Here is a 19,799-nt window from a genome sequence, read left to right as displayed (position 1 = left end):
GTCCAACGATTCATTTCACTAAGACCTGTAAGATTCATATATTGTTATGTGAATAGATCATTTTTTCCTTTAAATTTAGGGTAGCATTCCATTGGCTGAGTGCATCACCTTTTATCCATTCACATGTAGAAATTAATCCTGAGTTTTCAGCTTTTGGTGATAATGATTAAACCACTGCACATATACACAAGGTTTTGGGAACTCAGATGATTCATGCAATTTGCTCCTCAAACATTTACCTAAGGGTAGACATCAGACAAACACACAGATACACACACAAACTCTCTCTCTCTCTCCCTTTTTCTCTCTTTCTTGCTCTCACTCAATTCCTATTTCTTCACCTCCCTGTCTCTCTCTCTCTCTCTCTCTCTCTCTCTCTCTCTCTCTCTTTGAGTATTGTTGACACATATATAATAAGATATATATCTTCTTTATTCATCTACCAATGTTTACTTGGGCTGCTTCCATATATTGGCTATTATAAACCATGCCGTGATAGACATAGGGGTACATGTATCTTTTTGAATTAGGTTTTTAGTTTTCCTCGGGTAAATACCCAGTAGTGGAATTATTGAATCCTATGGAATTTCTATTTTTAATATTTTTAGGAACTTCTATACTATTTTCCACAGTAGGTACACCAATTTACATTCTTGCCAACATTGTTGGAGGGTTGCCTTAGTTAATTCCTCATTCCTTGAAAGAACACAGAACACAGTAGATTTTGTATAATTTTGTGTGCTCAGCCCTGCCATAGTGCCAGCAAAGTTTATATGTTCAATATATATTCAATAAATGTATACCAAATGTTTGGGTTCCTATACTTTACAGTAACTTAATAACCAGATAAATGTAGAGGAATTCCTTAAATTTGGGGAAAATATTAGACTCTCTTTTTGTACAATTTTCAGTGAATTTATATCTGGAGATTTTATTATTGCATTATAAGCTGAGGTCTATACAATATAGTTACTGAATGAAGCTTTTCTAATAATGCATAAGAAAAGCATCTAAAAATTAGAATTTACAAGCTGGATAGAATCAAGTTTCAGAATTCTTCCTTTTCTAGAGGGACATTGACTTTTCATCCTATGACTTTGACAGTTCACTAGGAAAGGAATTGAAAAATGTTGCTTGTATATTGCTTTATTATAATATTTCATAATTATATATGGACACAACTTACAAAGATTATATTTTTGTATTATGGCAGTGTGCTGTGCCCACAATTTCCACTATTCCATGAGCATTTTTAATGTATGGCATACAAAAACATTGCTTAGAAGATTAACTTCTTATTGTTTGTTACGAAAATAAGCAAAGAAGACAAAGGCAACTGCATATATATGCATATATGCATGCATACAAACACACACACACTGTGGAAACGTTTAAGAGTCTTAGTTATGGAATAATGCTTATTAAGCCATTATTTCAGGGGGGGGGGGGAGAAGGAATATTTCAAAGTCTATTGGCAGGGGGCACCTGGGCGGCTCAATCGGTTAAGCCTCTCACATCAGCTCAGGTCATGATCTCACGGTTTATGGATTTGAGCCTGGAGTCAGGCTCTCCGCTGTCACCACGGGACCTTCTTTGGAGTCTGACCTCCTCTCTCTGCACCTCCCCCCGCTCATGCACTCTCTCTCAAAAGTAATTAAACATTTAAATAGATGATACATAGATAGAGCGAGCAAGCATATTGAAGTAGCTTATAGAATCTCCAAGAGAGTCAGAGAAATCACCCTTCGGCAGGATCGGGGGCACACAACTAGGAATTAAATCCAATCTCGCTCAAGATTGCTTCCACGAAGACCACTTCTCTCTATTAAAGGGCAATGATAAGAATACGGTAGGTAGAAGAAGGCTGGAAAACAGAGACTGTGGTTATGACACAATATAGGAAGCTTCGGAAGTAGTAAAGCAAGAAAAGCAAGATCTTGAATTATGGAAAAGTGATACAAACTCTGTATCTAAACTTAGTTGCTATTCTGACTCTGGTAATCAAATACATACTTTAACTCTGTCAAGTTCTAACGAAAGTCATCAAGTTGGAGTTAAGAGGCAGCTGCTGTTAGACACGTGCCGTGTTTTAAGAATTTCAGTAAGCTACCAACATTTGACATTTAAACTTTGGAAGGTTTCAATGAAGAGTCCAGGGGCGCCTAGGTGGCTCATTTGGTTAAGCATCTGACTCATGATTTCGGCTCAGGTCATGACCTCCCGGTTTGCGTGATCGAGCCCTGCGTCAGACTCTATGCTGACAGCATGGAGCCAGTTTGGGATTCTCTCTTTCCTTCTCTGCCCCTCTCTCTCTGCCTCTCTCACTCTCTCTCTCTCTCTCTCAAAATAAATAAATAAACATTGGGGAAAAAAAAACAAAAAACAAAAACAAAGAGAGTCCAGATTTCACTCTTCAGCCTCCCTTCCAGGCAGGGACAGGATTTCCTCAGCCACAAAACCCTCCCAGTTCACTCCAATCATCGAGGTTACTTGTGTGGTTCTTTTAACCTAATATAACTGAAATCCTGGAAGAACTTGGATCCAAATCAGGACTTTTTCATAAATAAATAAATAAATAAATACATACATAAATAAATAAGTAAATAAATAAATACAGCAATAGCACTTTCTCTACCCTCAGGGAGTCTTGATATTTATTACATGCTACAGACTATTTGGATTCCGTTATACTCCACATATAACAGACACGGGGTAGAGGTTTGATGAGACAGGATCTGTTGATAGCAGAGTCCATGAGTTCAGCGCTCCTTTCTCCACACACGGGCCCTGCTATTATTCACATCTGCTGTATTGGCAATGAGTTCCTTGTCACATAGCTGTATACAGCTTGCTTGGAGGTATGACTTTTGTAATGGTACCTTCATTCCCACCTAAGTAATGGCCTACATGAGAGGGTAGAGCTCAGATACCATTTCACGGAATGTCAAAACATCATAGTTTCTGTGCCTGAGTTATGTTCAGCACTGTGCATTGTTACCACCTGCTGTACATATAAATACGTGTTAATTCCACTTAACGCTTCTTTAACACCAAAGATCATGGTATTGGTGTTCTCTGTGGTTTGGCTTTGTTCCGTCAATTTGAAGCAAATCCATATTTGTTCTAAATTACATCGGTGCATGTCTTCATCTAAATTCTCGTTTGGCTGGAACATTTAGCAAAGTCTTTATCTCAATTCCCATTTGACTGTAGCAGATTCTGGCCACAATCCACTATACTTTTTGGCTCTTGCTTCCAAGAGGATTGGGGATGGGATTAACCACAACCAAACTGGAAGTTAAATTCGCATACTATGGAAAACAACACCAAGGCGAGCCCCGAGACCACTGAGAGTTATTGATTCCTGAGCTGGAGAGTGGAAATTCACGTAAAGAAACTAAAGTAAATGTGAATCACAATACCTATGAATTAATAAAGGTGTGTGATAATTTGCATGTTCTATGGATACGAGGAGCATGCATGCACATCATTTTTGTTAGATAATATGCAAATTGCATCATTTTTACGTAAAATTAGAAAACGAGATACATCAGTGAAGTCCTGTTTATAAACATTAAAAAAAAGAAAAAGAAAAAATAATAACACAAATTATACTATAAAGTGGAAAATTCACACCTGGTTAATCATCAATAGTTCTGAGTACTCACATGTACCCCTTGTATTTTCTCTGTGCGATTTAGGATAACACACAAGCTTACAGAACTACTTCTAAATTTATCCCAAATAATGACACATTTAATCACATAGGTACATTGATCTCATTTTATTCTCCATAGTTTTTAACATCCTCTACTGAGAGCTGATGTTTTAATAATTGCTTTTATTTAATATGATCCTAGTTATCTGAAAATATTTCTGAATATACATAGAAAAACAGTATGTAAAGGAATATGTCGTCATGTTTGCAAAGTTTCATTCAACTGACAATATATTATGTGCCCTTAATTTTTCTTTATTATATTTTTCTAAGTCTTTTAATTCATCTGCATTAAAATTATATTTTAACAGAAAAAAGGAACTAGGACATTCTCAGTATTTTGTAAATGATATTGGGTCTTTCTATGGCAAATACCTACACTCCATCCATTTATATACGATACTAATAATTTACAAAGGCCAATAACTACACTCCATCAAGTTATATACTATGCTAATAATTTACTTCAGGGAACAAAATTGCCATGTAGCTAAATTAATGTGATTTTGATAATAAATGCTTGAAAAGTGGCTTTTTTGTTGTTGTTGGTTTGGTTTTCTTGACAAACCCGGATTTCAAAGCAGTACTCTTTGAGGTTAGAATTCGTTCCAATATGTCAGCCATGTATTGGGAAACACTAACATTTGGCAGTTACAGAACATACTAATGATTTAACCAGGCAGATGGAGGTCATCTGGGACAGATGGTGATACCATTCTGTATATATTTGATATGTTCCCAAAAGTAGACATTATCTTATAATTTACACACACCAAAAATGATCCTTTAGTTTATAAAATCCCTTTATCTTCTGCTTTCATTGCCACTCAAAGACATTAAATGAGATGTAAATGTTATAGTCCACTAACGTGTTTGTTTCTTTTCAGAAATATCTATTTTATGAAGACGCTCAAATATTCACGGAATGAAAATATCTTCATAAAATGACTCCAGAATCTCAAGACCATTACATACAACAAGGAGGACTCACTTTTAGGTAGGTGAATGTTGGACAATACTTTCTCCCAACGACATTTCTTTCTATAAAGTAATCTTTTATGAAAACACCAGTGTTTTTAGAATTTGAATTTAATTTTCTACAATGAATAGTTATTGGCACATAATAAATGTCCTTGGATTAAAAGTCAGAATTTCCAAGATTCAATTCTGGCTTTCCAATTAAGCTCCTAGGACTTAATTTTTCTTATCTGAAGAAGAAATAGTAAAGGCTGTCTTAAGAGTGGAATGAGTAACTTATTTATTAAAAGCTCTGAGTAGGGGACGGAATTTTTCTGCGCATTGCTAATTTATATAGGAAGGCGTAACAGATGAGAATATGTACATGACTTTTGAAGTGCATACACATCAACACACATACACGTGTTTGTATGTGTATTCTAAGGATTATAAGCCTGTTTTATCCGTTCTTTACCTGAATATTACATGACACAGGTGATCTTCATTTAGTATTATGTAAATAATATAAATTATGTGAAAATGGGGTATGTACATATGTTTTTTCTAAATACATAATATAAATATTTTCAAACTTAGTTAAAATGAATTTTTGAGATTATCTGGGCCAATAATGATAGCAAACTTATAGTCGAAAAATCTATTAAAATATTTGTTTTTAATTTTTCTCATGAAAAACTGAGTTTTTAGAAATTTGCTAGTTTTGTGTATAAATATCTTGATTTCTAATGTTATCTTACAGAAAACTTTGCACAGGGTATCTTGGACCTTGTTTCCTTTGATTTGGTTTTCATATTTCTTGTGCAACAACCAGGCGCTATGCACACACAAAAAAGTACATTCATTGAATTTAGCATTGCTTCCAATGTAATGTCAAAGTGTACAATTCTAAAAATGTAGAAATGATAACACTTTCGAAATCCACCTCTACGCATGGTTGTTGCCTCTTTCAATATTCATCTCCTTAACAAACTGCAGTGATGGTTGGTTTCTTCTGACATGCTCCTAATTTCACCATGCCAAGGTCAGGTCTGGTTTTGTACATATGTGAATAGTATCGTCACACAGGCCCGGAAGGATTACATAGTTGGGGTTTAATGCTCTGCAGTCACTGGCTTACATTTATTAATTTTATCTTGACGTTGTGTTTTCTGGATGATGTCCATTGAGACAACGGGGCATGTTCCACTGTCTTAAAGCTTCAACTCAACCATGGTCATACCTCTTCTACCTGGATGGGTTGTCCACCTCTTCCCTCTGTATTTGGCTAAATGTCCCTGCCTATCCTCCACATCCCTGCCCCTGCACCCACCAAGAAACCTCTGTCTTCTTCTACCCTCATTGGTGTGGGGACGATCTGGGTCAGGTGGTTGCCGTATCCATGAGGTTTCCCAACCACAGTGGAGTGAGAACAGAGAGGGTCGGTAAGAAAAAAAGTTGCTTGGATTCTGTGCTCCCAGCTGGAACACAATGGGTCACCCATCAGGTCCAAGTTTGTCCTATGAAAGTGTCTGTGAGAGAGTGCCCTGAGGCTCCTGTGTGAGTCTGCACTCACCCCACAAGTGTTCCCGTGCTCGAGGGAGCACTCCTTCAGCCTGTCTTGTTCCCACAGAGAGTCTTTTCCACTTTACACCTTCTAAATCGAGTTTATGTTGGTCCCATCTAGCCAGATTGAGATGCCATTACTAAATGAACTAAGAAATATAAACTGTGTAATTTAGGTGATTCCATATATGAATTCAATGCTCTGATAGTTGCATTCAAAGATGGCATTCCACAATATAATGGTAAATAGTAAAATGCACGCCAATAATTTACATTTTTATTGTTTTTGTTGTTGTTAGGACAATATTACATAGCAAATTTAAAAATTGTGGTCAGTTGAAAGCAAGACAGATCACAGAAGAAAGAAACGTTTTGTGTTGTTGCTGGCCTTCCTAACATTTTTTTTTTTTTTGCCAGATTTTTAAACAACGTTCATTTTGTGTGGAGTCTCAAAATATAAGTAGCTGGTTCCTGGTGAGGGTGGAAGTTTGAGTTACTTTCCTCTTTGGCCTTTTTCTTTGGGTAAATAACATCAGTTAATCACCAAGAACCTATCATGATTCTTGTTTTATTAAAAAAAAAAAAAAGATGATAAAAAGTGCTTAGATACATCTAGAAAAATCTGTACTAAACAGTTCAGTGTAAGCATTACAGAATGGATGTTTTGGACTGCATGAAAACTTCAGAGCCAAACATTTTCTGGTATAGGATAAGTTTTGGATAATAGCAGCTACATTTACTGGCAGTGTCCTCTGGGCAGCAAGTAATAGGCTGCAAAGAAAAGATGTATCTACTCTGTGAAAACAATAGGTAACTAAAACAGTGTTGTATCGTGAACCTTAATAACTTGGTTGAAACTACATTTTGTATTACTTTCACATCCCTGTCATGGATTCACATCAAGAATATATTCACATAGTGCTAATGGGTACTTAAGTCATGGGGTCAACTTAACATTTGAGAATGGCCTGAGTAGAATAAGAAAAGGCCAGTGAAAACTAGTTTTCTCTGAACTAAAGTAGTTGTTCATAAATAGGTTCATATATTTAAGAAATTTGGAAATAAATGGTTTGTAATTTATGGATTAGTTGGTTACCAGAATCTCTTGAAGGACATTTAGCCAAAGCTGCATATTAAATTACATTTTATGTAACTTGTATAATAACTTACGTTATTACTTTTATGTCCCATGTGCTGTTCTTTAAATGCTCGTACCAAAAGCTGCTTAAGACAATGCCTTTCTATCATAAGGACTTTTTCTGATATCAGTGATATCTGCTTTATTCGGCAAAGCAAAGCAGACATATTTCTATGAGAAGGACTGTGAAATTAGTCATATGGGTCCTTAAATGTGAGATAAACAAATAAAAGTAAAACAGTGTTTAAAATTTACTGCTGCCACTTAGCATAAATAATTAATTTTATGTACTTATTAAACTTGTTTAAAGATAGTAGTAAAATAGAAGCAAACTTCAAATAAGTAATGCTTTTACAACCTCTTTGATATAATTAAGGAAATAAATTTAGAATTCAATTGATTTTAAGTGCTGCATATCAATATGTTGTTTCTATAATTTTCTAACAGTTGTTGGTTACACTTTTGACATACAGAAAATGAAAAAAAATCCAACTTATATTTGATTAAGAGTGCCTTAAGAGTTAAAGGTATAGTAACTAACAAAGCAGCCGTTTACTTTGGTTCAGAGGGTTTCTTTCAACTTGGCAACATAATTGCATCTCAGAGCAAAGGCTCACAATAACTTTCACTTACGAAGTTTGCCACAGTACACGATGAATTTTAATGCAAAATTTGAGATGAAAATGCAGCAACAAAATAATATAGGTAAGGTAATCTATGCACAAATGCCAAGTACAAGTGTGTGTTCACTGTAAGGGCTAAACAAAAGCATTTTGACAATCACTCTTATTTGGATTCAAGTGCCAATTTTTAACATCAAGTATTTAAAAAGTATACACACCCGTCTATAAAAAGTAATCTAACAAAGGTTGTTTTGCTTTCAGTAAAATGATTTTCCATCAGAAAACTAAATCCCACACCCATAAACCTTCCCTCCCAAGTCCCTCCTCCACACAACTTCTGTCAAGGACTAGGGTGCTTTCTTCCTCTTTATTCTACCTCTTACAGACGTTTCATATAAATGGAATCATACAATATTTGGGTTTTTGTATCTGGCATAGCATCCCGAAGGTTTATACTTGTAGCACGTGTCAGAACTTCATTCTTTTTTATTACTAAGTAATTCTACCATATGGCTAAGCCACATTTTTATTTAACTTTTAGTTGATTGATATTTGAATGTTTTTCACATTTTGCATACTGTTAACAATGTTTTGGGGTGCTTTGTTTTGTTTTGTTTTGCATGTGGGTATACACTTTCCCAGCACCATTTTTGGAAAAAAAATACCAATTCTTTCTCCCATTATGTTTTTTGGTACCCTTAACAAAAAAACATGTATCCATATATGCAAGGTTTAATTTTGAGACTCTCAGGTCTATTCCATTTATTTATATATGTATATGCAGACTGGTACGAAACTATTCTGACTATTATAATTTTGTAGTCACAACTGAAATCTGGAAGTATGAGTATTCCAACTTTCTTTTTCTTTTTCTAAGATCACTTTGGCTATCCCTGTGGGTTTAATTGTGTCCTCCAAAAAGATATGGTGAAACCTTATCTCACACATAAATGTTACTTTATTTGGAAATAGAGCTTTGCAGATGTAATTGAGTTCAGATGATTCTACTAGGGTGAGAGCCCTAGTCCAATATGACTATTGTCATAGTAACAAGAGAAAATGAAGACATAGGGAGAACTCCACGTGAAGACACACAGATACACAGAAACAGAGGGAAAATGGTCACATTAAAATGGCGGCAGATATGAAATTATGCTGCTGAAAGCCAAGGAACATCTGGGGTTACCAGAAGCTGTAAGAGGAAGGGAAAGATCACCATCAAGAGCCTCAGAGGAAGCTTGTCTTAGGTCTTGGGTCTTTTTTGTTCATCAATTCCTCCATTGGTGACTTGTGCTAAATAGATTATTTTTATACAGAATTAATTCATTTTCTTGTTTCTTGTAATGTATGTTTCATAATTTTCTTAATGGTTTCCCTGGGGTGGGGGTTCAATTAACATCTTAACATAAAACAAGTGAGTCTGAATTCATAAAACTTAATTCCTATAGTATACACAATTTTTAGTCCCATAGACCTCCTATCTATCCCCTTCCTATTGGGTTAAATTGTCATTCCAATAACATTTTTATAGATAGTAAGTCCACCAATAATATTTATGATCATTCCTGCATTCAGTTGTTTATAAGTCAGAGAGAAGAAAAAAGAATTACAAACAATTCCACTTATACTGTATATTTACATATTTATTTACTGTTGCTGATAATCTTTATTTCTTTGTGTGGAACACAGTTGACATTGAGTGCCCTTTCACATTTGCTTCAATAATTGCCTGTATCATTTCTTGGATGGAAGGCCTTATTTACCTTGGAATGTCTTAATTTATATTGTTTTTGAAAGATATTTAAATGGATACAGAATTCTTTATTTTTTTAATTTGTAATGTTTATTTATTTTTGAGAGAGAGAGGGACAGAGAGAGAGAGAGAAAGAGAGAGAGAGAGAGAGAGAGAGAAAGAGAGAGAGAGAGAGAGAGAGAAAGAGAGAGAGAGAGAGAGAGAGAGAGAAAGTGGGGGAGGGGCAGAGAGGGAGATCCAGAATCCAAAGCAGGCTCCAGGCCCTGAGCTGTCAGCACAGAACACGATGCAGGGCTTGAACTCATGAACCCTGAGATCATGACTTGAGCTGAAGTTGGATGCTTAACCAACTAAGCCACCCAGGCACCCCTGAAATTCTTTATTGACAGTTTTTGGTTGTTTGTTTGTTTGTTTGTTTTTGTACTTTGATTATGGCATCCTACTGCTTTCTGGCCTTTATGATTTCCGATGTGATGCCAACTATGAATCTTACTGAGTGAGGATTCCTTGTACATGATGAGTCACTTTCTTCTGTTGCTTTTTGCAAGATTCTCTTTGCATTTATTTTTGACAGCTTGACTAAGACATGTTTAGCTGTGATCTCTTTGAGTTTTTCCTACTTTAAGTTTATTGGACTTCTTGTATGTTTACATTATTGCAAAATTGGGACAATTTTCAGCCATTACTTTTTCAAACATTTTTATGGCTATTTCTCTCTCTCTCTCTCACTCTCTCCTTTATTTTAGAGACTCCTGTTAGGTGTATGTTGATGCATTTGGTGGTGTTCCACAGGTATCTAAATCTCTGTTCACTTTTCTTTATTCTTTTTTTCTTTATTTTCCTCAAACTAGATCTTCTCAGTTGAAATATATTCAAGTTTGTGCATCCTTTCTTCTGTTAATTCAAATCTGCTATGAAAAGCATATAGTGAATTTTCCATTTGTTATCATGTTTTTCAAGTCAAAAATATTTTGTGCTTATTTTTGTATTGCAGATCTTTACTGGAAAAAAAGAAATGTGTGTGTGTATATATATATATATATATATATATATATATATATATATATATATAAAATTGTTGCTTTAACGTACTTTTACTTCAAAATTTGGGCTCCCTTAGGGACGTTCTTATTGACTACCTTTTTTTTTTCCCATGTATTGGCTATACTTCATTGTTTCTATTTGTGTCTCATTTGTAATATTGTTTTAATTAAAAAAAATAAGTTTATTTATTTTGAAAGAGAAAGTGCACATGCAAGCAGGGGAAGAGGCAGAGAGAGAGGAGAGAGAGAATTCCAAGCAGGTGCCATGCTGTCAGGGCAAAGCGCAATGTGGGACCCATGAACCATGAGATCATGGCCTGAGCTGAAATCAAGAGTCAGAAGCTTAACCAACTGAGCCACACATGCCTCCTGTGTCTCATTTTTTTAACCTAAAAGTTGAACATTATAAATAATCCACTGTGGGAACTAAGGAAATAAATTCTCCTTTTCAAAGTTAGTTGTTTTGCTTTTTGTCTGCTCAGTGACTTTCTTACACGAATTCTCTAAAATCTGTATTTTTGACATCGGTGGCCACTGAAGTCTCTGCTCAGCTTAGTGTTGCATGAGTGATTGAACAGAGACTTCCTTTAATGCTTTGGAGCCAGATTTCCAGAGGTCCTCTGTGTATTTGTTGGGTCATGCCTTAATGCTCTGGAGTATGCAATTATTTCTTAGCCTCATGAAGAGCCTAAGGCCAGTTGGAGCATTTTAAGGTCTTTCCTGACCACTTGTTTGGCCCTATATATGTGCCTGGGCTTCCCAGTTTCTAATACTATATCAGAGCTTTTCATGCCCCACCACCCCATAGATAGATAGCTCATTCCCTACATAAAGTTTAGTTCATCTTGTTTGGTATTTCCAAGTCTAACAGGCTGATGCTATGTAAATGTCTCTCATCATTTTCAACTACTGCATTGGGGATAGGACTTTTCCAAGTGAACAAGCTCTAAGTGTAGTCAAATGACAAGTCCCACAAATGACAAGTGGTGCTTTCCAGGGAACTTTCACATGGGTCAAATATTAACATTCCTTGGAGGTAAGTCTTGGAGAGCCCTAATCATGCTTTAATTCCTCCAATGGCTATAGGCTACTGGTTTGCACAGTTACTCTGGTATTGAGGCTGCTGTTTCCAAAGTTATTGGGGAGCTAGGCAGAAGGATATGGGATGAGGTAAGTTAATACAAATCTCACCATAGAGGAATTCACTCATTTTTTTAAATATATACTCATTGAATTTTTAAAAGCTTTTGGTTAATTTTCAGGATTATAAAAAGTTGATTTTGACAAATTTTGTCAATAGGAAATGGGCATGTATATAGATCCAGGTCACTACAGATCGTAAGGCTGTATTTAAAATAAAATGGTGAGTAAAATAGACTAAAAGATGAAATTCGCATTATTTTGTATTTTTTTCCAACCCATACACACATTTTTTAATCTATACTAATGTGTTGTGAGTTGAATTGTACACCCCACCCCAAAACGATATGGCGAAGTTCTAACACCACGTACCTATGAAAGCACCCATCTGGAAATGGCATCTTTGCAAATGTAATCAAGTTAAGAGGATTAATTTAGGGTTTAATCCAATGATTGGTGTCCTTATAAAAAATGAAAAAAAAATTGTGCATAAAGACACAGAGACACACATACACACAGAGGGAACATGTGAAGAATGAGGTACAGATTGGCATGATTATTTACCAGCAAAGTAATGCCAAGGATTGCCAGCAACTACCAGAAGCTAGCAGGAGGCAGGGAAGAATCCTCCCAAAGCCTCTGAAGAGAAAGTATGTCGCTGCCAATATCTTGATTTTAGATTTCTAGCCTCTAGAACTATTAGACAATACATTTCTCTTGTTTTAGGTCAAATTGTGGTGATTTGTTATTGCAGTCCTAGAAATCTAGTAGAAAGTCCATAATTGCTGCACTTTAAATAATACATCTTTCCTTTTCATATATTTCCCACAGTAAGAAAAGAAAACTCATGTGCATGTGAAATTCAGCTTTAAGTCCAGCCTGGTTTCTTTCCTCTCCATGAGAATGCTGCTGTTTTTGATATGGCAGCTTACAGCCTTAATTGAAATTATACCTCCACCAAAATATACAGCCTATGTAATGGAGGAAGAAAAATAGATAATGAAGAAATTTAATTTCACATGTAGAAAAGGGAAAAAGATTAAGCAATATAAAATAACACGAACGAAGCAAAGAAATTGCACTCTAATTCCTTAGAAAAGCAACCCGATTACCTTTGGCTCCCGTCTTAGATTCCAAACAGAATGATTCCAGTTGAAAGTTTGGTTGTCGTCTATTGTCTTCTGTGGAAACATTGTATAGAGATTTCTGAGTGATTCCTACTTAGATTTATCTGTTTTTCTTTTTTTCAATGTTTATTTGTTTACTTTGAGAGGCACAGAGAGAGAGAGAGAACAAGCAGGGGAGAGGCAGGGAGGGGGAGAAACAGAGAGGGAGAGAGAGTGAATCCCATTCAGTCTCCATGCTCCCGCAGAGCCTGAAGTGAGGCTCGATCTCATGACCAAGAGATCATGACCTGAGCCGAAATCAAGAGTCTGACGCTTAACCAACTGAGCCACCCAGATGCCGCTAAGATTATCTATTTTTAGTTAAACTCTTCTTTATTGTTTCAAGCCTGTGACTACAGGATCATCTTTGGGATTTTGTTGTTCACCTTCCTTTCAGTTTTTCTAGCTCGGTCAGGCCTCAAAGCCCCAGGGTGTTGCTTGTAGATTCGATTTCTGTGAATCCCATCAGATTCTACCATATCATTTTTAAGGAACAATCTTCCTAAATGTATAGAGTCCATGCTTGTATGTTGAATCCCTCCACATGTACTAGAAATTTGCATAAATGATCACAGACTCTTTTGAACTAATCAGAATCATATAAAAACCTATAGTTGATCACTTATCAAAAAGAGATTACAGTCTGCCCATCTATATCTCTACATAGATAGTCCTTCACATTCTATTGGTTGATATTTGCTGAACTCATTTCAGAGTAAAATGGATCTCCTTTGCCAAGCCACCAATAAATTCAGATTTGTTTTTGATCATTTATAGTACTTTTTCTTTGTTTCAATTTACTAACATATCTTTTTGAAAGAGATTCTTACCCAATTTGCTTAGTATTTAAGCAATAAGCCTTCATGCTTCCATCAGTGCTTAGCCATACTTCCCAGCTTTGCTTTTTACTAAGAGCAACTAGCAATACAAGACAGGAATAATGAAGCAGAACTAATTTATACCTGGGTTCTAGGCACCACCCTAGGGGGCTGAATGATTTCGCCAGCTAGTAACACAAAGCAAGGTTTGTCTGAGTGAGGCCTTGGCACACAGTTTTCCATTTCCCTGGCAACCCCGTAGTCCCCTACCTATTTCCCACTCTGTTTCACAGCTCATGCCTTTGCATTTGTGGAGTGCAAAGTATTGCTTAGGTAAGAAATCAGTAGTGCAGCAGGGAAAAAAAAAAAAACAAAACACTAAGTTTGAGAATTAAAAAGAAAATTAAATCTGTAAATTCAGGTGAAACTCTCCAAGAAAGAAGAAAGAAAGAAAGAAAGAAAGAAAGAAAGAAAGAAAGCAAGCAAAAGTCCATAAGGGAAAAAAGTAATTGTTGGACGGAAGAATAACCTTATTTCCCCTTATTCTTCCTCTCCCCACAAAAAGCATAACAACAATAAATGTTGCCAAAATTATGATGGGAATCAGAAAAAGTTGAACTAAATATCAGGTCAAACCTGTACTGCAAATACTCCACTTCCTGTTGCTATGGAGATAGGATGTCACCCTTATGGTTAAAGGCATTTTAAGAAGAACCATATGCAAAAGAAGTAAGTGTTCACAGGGTTGGAAGGTGGGATGATCACATATGGTATTTTTAGCTCTTTTGAGGGATAATAGGAAGATATGTTTAGAAGGATTTTTATCCCTGAGAACAGTATAGAGAATAATGGATTTTCTATACATGCATCTTAACTATCATCTGTATATCAATGTGAAATAAATCTATATACTTGCAGGAAAAGTAAGAGAGAACTTTTCGTTACTAACATTCTCTCGCATTCTCTTGCAGGCTCAGGTAAGATTCAGTGTTCTTAATAATTTATGTGGCTATATATAATTGTGGGTGTGTTCATTTTTGCTCTGTCTACTCATTGGTCTTCTCTTTGGAAAGAAACCCTAGAAAGCAGGCCAGCAAACCATGGCTGGTCACACTTGTAATGTTTGGCTCACCCGCACTGTGCTCACCATCACCCAGAGCACAATTTACTAACTTCTTAGGTAATAAGAATCACAAGAAACTTAACTAGGACATTCCAACCACTGAGGATCTTGTTAATTAGGTAGAACCTTTCACATACCTAAGATGGATGCTCCGGGTGAGAAATATAATTTATATATTTATATTTTATATAATATAACATTTTATAATTTATATATTTACATAATGTATATTAATATATGTATATATAATTTATACAGTCAATGAACTTGAATGAGACATTCAGGGTGTGATATTTATTAAATTTGTAATTACATTCAAGGTTGATATTTGTCTTCAAGGAAGTGTGAGCAGACTTGTTATATGTTATAGAAAATGATTTTTTTCTGCCTTTTCTACCTCAGTTACAAAAACATTCTTTTTTTTTTTAATTTTTTTTTTCAACGTTTATTTATTTTTGGGACAGAGAGAGACAAAGCATGAACAGGGGAGGGGCAGAGAGAGAGGGAGACACAGAATCAGAAACAGGCTCCAGGCTCTGAGCCATCAGCCCAGAGCCTGACGCGGGGCTCGAACTCACGGACCGCGAGATCGTGACCGGGCTGAAGTCGGACGCTTAACCGACTGTGCCACCTAGGCGCCCCCACAAAAACATTCTTTATACAAATACATTTTACTTATAATCTTCCATTTGCAACTGGGGAGAAACCAAGGGTATTTCATAAGAATTGATTACCACTAATATGCATTTAAGAAAAGTGTTGGGTAAATTAAGCTGTGATATACCTATTTGCATACTTCTTAGTCTCTCACTCTCTCTCTCTCTCTTTGATCAGAACAGACATCTAAATCCAATATATTTCTAAACATATTGAATACCTAATATTTTAAGGTAAATCAAAGTGTAATGATTGGTTTTAAAAATAAAGTACACAGATTATATATAGAAGAAACATATTTAGCTATTTGCAAAAAGTTAACTTTAATTTTGGGTAGTAAATTTACTTTACCTCACAATTACAAAAAGTTATAAAATATATCTAAAAGTAGAAATAATAAGGTATTGAAATCTAGTTCTAATTCAGATACTTGCAACAGAGAAAGCCACATTAACTTTATGTGTCTCACTTTTTTATTTGCTTGTATTTTGCTTTTATGTAAATTGAACAGTGATATCTGACCTTCCTACCTCATTAGGTTTTAATGGGGATAGATGAGAAAATGTTTTGAATATACTTTGTAAACCATGGAACATTGCATAGCCGTAAGCACTTTTCATGATCTGACAAAAGAAAGCACACAATCCGAAAGCACAATTTTTCCCCCGAATCTTAACTCAAAGAACCATTAATGAGATTGTGAGTTTTATGTAACGGCCATTGGATGACATACTCAGCATTATCCACAAATTTAGTTCTTAAATTGACACAGATGTACTGTTTAAAATGACTGACTCTTATGTGGACTCAATAACGGCTAAGGGAACAAAGTTAAATTGAAATCCAGAGAAGACATTTTTCTGGAGAATGAAATTATTTGTGCAGGTGCTTCTCCTTTGGATGACCTCATAGAGAGATTTAATACTTGGGGATGCTAGGAGAATGGAGAGCTGATCTATCCTTTGCACAATTATTCTCAAATATTAGACAGAATCATCAAGCCTTTGGCAACTGCTCAATTACAGTCAATAACTGAGCTTATCTAGCACTTGAACATCACCACATACCCTGGCGAGTTCTGCCTCTGTGATTACATTCCCTAACAATCTGCTAGCAGCAACAGTTAACAGGTCAGGTTGTTCTTCACATGTGTTTACTGATCAGAATATATGTACATAGATTGCATTTCAATACTATTTTGAGCATATCACATCCGGGTTTTTTTTTTATGTCTATAAAGATATTTTTAAGGAGGCAAAAATCGCCCCCTTAATTAATAGCCTGAGACAAAAGGTCTTATTGCTGTGACAATCTGCTCATTAACAAAATAATAATATCCGCCACCCTCTTCAGAGGAACAATTTGAGTTAATGGATTATGACAGAAGCAGCATTGTTTACAAAAGAATTAGGTGATAAAATAGATTAATTATTAGGCTAACATGCTATAAACTGGTTGTTCTGTGGTGTGAAAGGTTGAAGCTTGTCTTCTCATGTGAAATACGCATTGCATATGGGATCATGAATTATACCTTCTTAGACTAAATATCTAAAATCTTTGTATGACAACAAGAGCAACACAAAATTAGCTGAAAACACATCTGGGTACTTTCAAAGGAATATCTCTATTGTTTTAACTAACTAATTTATCTCAAGAAAACAAACATCGCATGTGAGTGGAGGAGGGGCAGAGGGAGAGAGAAAATCTTAAGCAGGCTTCATGCTCTGCACAGAGCCTACGCAGGGCTGAATCTAATGCGCGTGAGATCATGACCTGAGCCGAAATCATGAGTCAGATGTTTAACCAACTGAGCCACCCAGTCGCCCCAAGAAAATAATTTTTAAATTGTCAGTTGCACAGTTATAGACAACAAATGATATTTATAATAGTGTAAATGCACAAGTAATCTACATGTAAAAAAGATAAAATGGTTAGGTTTATGTATTAAAATATTATAAGCACATGAAATGTTTTTAAAATTCTTATTATATGAGGATATATTAACAATGTTTTATTTAACTGACAAAGGCCTCTCAGTTAAAGCATATTTAGTATAAGACAATACAAAAATATATATTTCATTTACATATATATTTCATAGATACATGTCATTGTAGATGATACCACTGTATCTGTATTATTTTCTTTTACTCTACATAATTCCCTTTTTATCTCAGCTTTTTCAATCAGCAGGTTACTTTTATTTATTTATTTATTTTTAATGTTTATTAATTTTTGAGTGAGACAGAGACAGAGTGTGGGCAGGGGTGGGGCAGAGAGAGAGGGAGACACAGAATCCAAAGCAGGCTCCAGGCTCGGAGCTGTCAGCACAGAGCACGACTGGGGGCTCAAACTCACGAACCGTGAGATCATGACCTGAGCTGAAGTTGGCCACTTAACCGACTGAGCCACCCAGCGCCCCATCAACAGGTTAGTTTTAAAATCCATAAAATAGAAAATATTACTTTAAATATTTTTAAAACCGTAGCATCCACACGTATTCAAACAGATCCTATATACATTTTAAACCATTAAAGATATTTGCAAGCTTACTGATGCAGTTTAACTATTTTAGATATTCTTCCTTAAAATATGATTTAACACGGCCCTTTGTTCAGAACTAAAAGATTTCTGTCAACATTGACTTTTGTCTTATTAATTCCCAGGTGTATATACAATAGCTATTGGCGAAGACACGTAATATTTGTTATTGGTTGGGAGCATATACTGCATTTTGTTGGAGAGCACCCAAACCTACAAGGCATTATCTTCAATTTTCTAGAGGCTATTTCTATACACTGTAAAAGCCACTGCTCCTCCATGATGGAGTATACGACAAATTCAATGGATCCTGTGGGCATTTTTTCATAGAATTCGTCATTTTCCTTTAACAAAAATTCTATGGACAGAAAAATGTGTAGAATACTATCCTTGGTCGTGATAAAATGTTCAATTTAAGACATTTATAGATGTTGGCCTGACAAAGGTGGGAGACACAGAACAGCAAATCTAAAACCAGAGAAATCTATCTATAGTAATAGTCAAATATTCTCTCAGGAATACTACAATGCCTGCTAGTTAGGAATCCGCTGTCACCAAATATGGCAAAACATGAGGAGCAGAGTATATATGTGACCTGCAGAGAGGCTACCCCTAAAAAACAAAGTAAATCAAAACATAACAAACGAGGGGCGCCTGGGTGGCGCAGTCGGTTGGGCGTCCGACTTCAGCCAGGTCACGATCTCACGGTCCGTGAGTTCGAGCCCCGCGTCGGGCTCTGGGCTGATGGCTCAGAGCCTGGAGCCTGTTTCTGATTCTGTGTCTCCCTCTCTCTCTGCCCCTCCCCCGTTCATGCTCTGTCTCTCTCTGTCCCAAAAATAAATAAAACGTTGAAAAAAAAAAAAAAAATTTAAAAAAAAAAAAAAAACATAACAAACGAACAAACAAACGGAAAACCCACAATGGTCTAAATTTAGCTGGTCAGTGAAAACTTTAGCAAATGCAATTACTGTAGCCTTTACTAAAAATTATCTGTCACTGTATACTCAAATTATAAAAACACGTATGATTTACTTAACAAACACAGTTTTGAGAATCAACATCCCCCAAATAAATGCAATATAAAATCTATAGATACAAGCATAGATAGTATGGCATTGCTTAGAATTTAGGAATTTTGAATACACAGAATGATTAAAATCCATAATTTTAATTTGTGTAGAATTCTGTGAATGTTACGGTAGATTGACACATTCATACTTGCCTATGGAATTTGCTTAGCTTTTTCAGAAATTAGAAAAGTGAAGGAAATTGAAAACTTTTATAAAATTTTTAAAAAAGAGTTGAAAAAATAAAGTATGCAATGGGAAAATAATTGCATTATAAGTAACATATGCATTAAGAAAGACTACAGTCTAATCAATATTGAAAAGTCTTGGGAAGTATACATGAATTAAATGTCTTTAATTTGCAAGAAAGGAAGGAAATGATAAAAATAAAAGAAAAAATAAGAAACTATTAAAGTATGTAGTAATATTGTTTGCTTTTGCTGCTTGATACTATCTTTGAATCTTAAATTTGACTAGTCAAGTGTGTTAAAA

The sequence above is a fragment of the Leopardus geoffroyi genome, chromosome A1 (genome assembly GCF_018350155.1).
Source record: "Leopardus geoffroyi isolate Oge1 chromosome A1, O.geoffroyi_Oge1_pat1.0, whole genome shotgun sequence".
In the NCBI taxonomy this organism is placed as follows: Eukaryota; Metazoa; Chordata; class Mammalia; order Carnivora; family Felidae; genus Leopardus; species Leopardus geoffroyi.
The sequence above is the reverse complement of the archived record's forward strand: the minus strand, read 5'-3'. Positions refer to the sequence as shown.